The following is a 5,553-nucleotide window of genomic DNA, read 5'->3' as shown; positions in this document are numbered from 1 at the left end:
GATTGTTTTTCAGTGCAACATATGGTCAAAGAACAGACACGATGTATGATTATATATGATATTTATTATTATAATAGTATTAGTAGTTCTTTCTCAGATTCTCTAAACTGTTAAGCAATGCTCTTGACTGTTAACTAAATACAATTAAAGAAAACATGACATGTTTTGTAGGTCCATTTTAAAGGGACAGTTCATTCAAAAATAAAAATGAACTCTCATTTTGTTTCAGTGTTGTAAAAAATGTGAAAAATGTGTCAATGCTGTTTTGTTCACACTGGTTTCAAACAGGTGAGTAAATGATTTCATTTTTGGGTGGACATATACCTTTATATTATAATCTATAGGCTGCTTGGAGATTAGTGATTCCCAAACAGGTGTATGTTGAAAGATTTGTATTTTTACTTAAAATAATAATAGAAAAAAGTATGTGACAGATAGAAGTAAATGTGCATTTGCCTTTAATTATAATTTACATGCTACATAATATAATATGAGAAAAGGGAATATTTGGTGTTGATAAAGATACTGATGGGGCGGGGAAATAATGGCTATTAAAAATAAAAAAAGAAGATGTTGAACAAAAAGAAAGAATGGCACAGGATTCTCACACCAGACTCGCTTATAGGGTGCAAAATGACTGGGAAAGGGTCGGAAGTCGTGCGCTCCTACACCCATATATTAAGCAAAAATAATTTCTGGCAGTTAACATAAATTTAGTACTGATCTATCATCGAACTGATTAATATAATGTTAGAATAAAATAAAATTGACATCAATGAAAAATCATAAAATTTGACAACATGTTATGTTGGAATAACTTAAACACTTCCTGTGTCATGACGTAATTATAATACATCATCATAAAGCATTAAATATGCACGGCGCACACAGTTTAAATAGTTTTGCCATGTATGTGCTCTTAAAGGAGTAGTTCACTTCTAGAACAAAAATTTACAGATAATGTACTCACCTGCTTGTCATTCAAGATGTCCATGTCTTTCTTCAGTCGTAAAGAAATAGTTTTTTGAGAAAAACATTTAGGGATTTCTCTCCATATAATGGACTTCTATGGTGCCCCCGAGTTTGATCTTCCAAAATGCAGTTTAAATGCAGCTTCAAAAGGCTTTAAACGGACTTATCTAGCATAACGATTGGTTATTTTCTAAAAAAAATTACAATTTATATACCAATTTAACCTCAAACGCTCCTGTCTAGCTCTGCATGAACTCTGTTTTTTCCAGTTCATGACAGGGTATGTCGAAAAACTCCCATCTCATTTTCTCCTCCAACTTCAAAATCGTCCTACATCGCTGCAGAAGTACTAATGTAGTAATTAGTAATTAACTAGTTAGCTATCTGGCTAACATCTACAAATACATTACAATATGTAGCCTTTATTTTGTTGCCTTTGTTGTCTGTTGTAGACTATTTTAGGCATTTGATATTGCTCATATTTTTCTTTGCTGTAATAAGTAGACTACTTGTCACTGTAGGCATAGTTATTGGTTGCATTTCTCTGTTTGGGAGTAGACTATTACTCATGTGTGGTCTTTAATGTTTTAACAGATTCACTCATAAAATACCTACAAGGTGCATTTATTTATTATCACTATTTATTTACTACTTATTTATGCTAATACTTATCAGTATTTATGTTATATTATATTATAGTTAATTTAGTAAAATCAGCAATTTCTGAATTTTTTTTCTAATTTTTTTTTGCCTAGGGCACCAACAGAGCCCGGGCCGGCGCTGCTTTTTATACAAATAAACACGACAAAGCAATCCTATGATTTCTGATTTAAATATCACATGTAGCCTACTTTTATTAAACATTCAGGTGTTAAAATAATGTAAATAATGTCCTATTTAAATGTTTAAAAACATAGGCCTAATTATACCTTAATGTGACCATAGAAAATCTTATATGGATTTATTTATTTTTTATTTATTTGAGTGGTATTCTTCACTGGGGCATTGACAGAAACAGCAGTTTACATCTATGTGTGATTTATTTAGATCTATAAATTAAACAAAATTAATTAAATTAAATTAAATTAAATAGATTTCAAATAAAATAGAATAAAGTTCAATAGATTTAAAGAGATAAATAGATTTAAGTGTAAATAGATTTAACAAATATTTAATAGTATATAATATTTATTAAATTATTATAATGTATATTATAATAATATTATAAAATATATATATTAAATAAATAGATATTGGCTGTTTCTCAATATGCATTCTTCAGCTATTTTTTTTTATTATTATGAACATTGTCAAACAATAAAAAGCAGTTACAAAAATACATAATAATAATAATAAAAATAAAAAAATAAAAATCAATCAAATGAGGCTCTCGCTGACTCTCCATTTACTCTTATCTGATTTTGACCGTATTTTGGCGAAACAAAACGTGCCAAAAGTGTAAGCGTGGAAAAATCCCCCAATAAGGTCTGGCAGCAGACTGGCACTTGCACTCTCAGACACTTGCGCTTCCGTGATGTCACTTACCTTTTTTTTATTTTGTTCTATTTATTGATTTTTTTTTTTTAAAGAAGTTTATCCAAGTGTGCTATTAGTATACTTATTTTAAACTAAAAATAGGAAAGTATACTTTGTCTACTTTTTATGTATGTCTCAGAAATATACTTAAAATGACATTTAAGTATCCTTGACATACTTAGAAAAAATCTAAATATATTTGAGCTATACTTGTGCTCCTAGAATTTGTATTGTTATATGGTAGGGGCACTAGTACACTTCTTCTGTACAGGATTTTAAAAACTTCCACGTGTAATCTAACATGATCATCTGACATAAAACAGCATCAAAACTGTGTAACGTTATAGAATAATATGTCGTCCAATGAAGAGGTAATAATGATCTACGTTTTGATTATCATTCTGAATCCAATTCATAGTCTTTTTTCAGATTTTTGTTCAAAATGTTGTTTATTTCTTTATGTTTTATTTATGAAACTTACCCACATTCAAGTGTTTAAAAGAAAGAATTCATGAAGCTAGAATAAATTGTTTTTGTTTACAAGCAGATACTCTGTTCTTTATTTTGATGTTTTGTATATTCATATAACAAAATATATACAAATTAATACCTAAACAGGGACATAGTAGTATACTTAAAGTATGATGTAAAGTTCACTTAAAAAAATTACGAGTATACATTCAGTATAAAACTACTAGACTAGTAGTTTACTAAGACTATACTTCAAAGTGTTCTTAAAATGCTACTACAAGTAATTTATTAGTAAACTATCAGTATGCCTATAAGTTCACTTTTAGTATAATTGTAGTACAAGATAAAAACATTGATGTAAACTAGTTGTGTACTCAAAGTTTAGTATATAAAGAAGCATTTTATTTTTGCAAAGTGATCCACATTTGGTTTTTGACCATTGAAAATGTGCATAATTTAACAATTTGCCACCGGAGCCATTTAGATCCCAGTATCTCTGGAACCGAACCATATAGGAAGATGAAGATGCCAAAAGGAAAGTTTGTTAAGACCCAATAAAGGGCATAAAGATATATTTAATACTAGTTATAGACATGCAAACTTTGGAAAAAAACCTTGAAAAGTGCTCTTTCCCCATTTTTGAATGGTCACCATTTGCACAAGATTGCTAAAGTCAACAGATTTTACTAATAGTCCTATCAATCTCTGTGTGAAAATATGTTTATGATGCTGCCATCTTTCTGAAGTCATTTTTACCCTCCTGTAATTTGGCTCTGAATCTAGTAATAGTGGATTACTCAATAAACATTCATCCATGACATTTAATATTTTGTCTTTCATCTTTCTTCAGAAAATCAAAAATTTGAGCCGAGGAAGTTTCTGAAATTTGGTTGATTTGATTTTTTTTTATGAAAATGTATTTAAAGCTGCAAATTCACCTTATGTAGCCCTTACTCTGTTTAAATATCACAATAGCTATGTCTGTCACTTTCTCTTAAACTGTGTGTGTGTGTGTGTGCGTGTGCGTGTGCGTGTGCGAGTGCGTGTGCGTGTGCGCGTGCGCGAGTGCGAGTGCGTATGCGTGAGCGTGTGCGTGCGCGTGCGAGTGCGTGTGAGTGTGTGTGTGTGTGTGTGTGTGTGAGTGTGAGTGTGTGTGTGTGTGTGTGTGTGAGTGTGTGTGTGCGTGAGCGTGAGCGAGTGTGTGTGTGAGTGTGTGTGAGTGCGTGTGCGTGTGCGCGTGCGCGTGCGAGTGTGTCTGTGTGTGTGTGTGTGTGTGTGTGTGTGTGTGTGTGTGTGTGTGTGTGTGTGTGTGTGTGTGTGTGAGTGAGTGTGAGTGTGAGTGTGTCAGTGGGAACAGGCTAACTGAATGAAGATCAGTTACATTCCTCACATTTAATACAGATTCAGGAATGATTACCCGATGAAGCAGTAATCAGGACACAAGACACAGGATTAGCATTAAGTGCTAGGTCAGGTGATGATCCTGTTGACTACAACTCAACGTATAATCAATGTCACCATTATCAGGAAGATTTATTTAATTGTCCGTCTTCATCTGCCATCGCCATACGAAAGGAAAGTAAGCAGGCTGCTCTGCAGATACAATACGTGGGCTGTGTGTCAAGTATGATGTTCTTGCTCACTTTCATGTCACTTGTACTTCAAGAAATCTTTTAAATATTGTTGGAATCAGAAAATTCCTAATAAATATTACTAAAGCAATATGCATGCACTTTCTAAGAATTTAGAAAAATTAATGGTTTATTGAAACACTTTAATAAGTTCAAGTTATTGTATCTTAATAGATTCAGTAAATATAATAATACAATAGGAAAGCATCAATCACATGCACATGCAGAACCAAAATGGGTGTAAACCAAAAAACAAAATGTACTAAAATAATGAAGGCCCACCCGGGGCCACCCCTAAACCAAGCCAAAACTCAAGTCACCAGGCTATCTTGGAAATCATCTTGCACAGTGTACAGGTGAGTACCTTCATTTTCAGAAATTGCTCATAGAGTTCGAACAAAACGCATATATATATATATACATATGTCAAGGAAAAAATAAGCATTTTATTAGCCTCTTTCAGAGTGATCTTAATTTTAAATGCAACATAATCTTGTTTAATCCCCCAACAAACCAGCGGTGTTTCTCTCAGATGTTCAGATGCACATCATGCGTACACTGATTCCAACAGTTGCAGCTATTGAATGACAAAGGGAAGTCTGCAGTATTTCACAATGATCTAAGAGAAAACAGAGTGTTTGGGGATTTAATATGTTGAACGCTTGAAGCCACATTTGCCAGAGGGTATTACGACATGTGACATGTTATTTGCCAAGAACGGTTAATCATACCTTTGCGGTTCTTTGGGGTGTCCTATTGGTTTACATGGCATGCCCAACTGTGGCTTAAAGCCTTTCTGAAAGCATTGAAATGCCAGGGGAATATCTTAAAATTCAATCACACACGACAAGCAGAAAACCAGTCCTGAGCTCTCTGTGGTTCATAATATCTGCATATGAGATATGCTATTAATACTGATGTGAATCTTCATTATATGCATTAC

Source organism: Barbus barbus (assembly GCF_936440315.1).
Source record: "Barbus barbus genome assembly, chromosome: 22".
Classification (NCBI taxonomy): domain Eukaryota; kingdom Metazoa; phylum Chordata; class Actinopteri; order Cypriniformes; family Cyprinidae; genus Barbus; species Barbus barbus.
Note: the sequence above shows the minus strand (reverse complement) of the source record.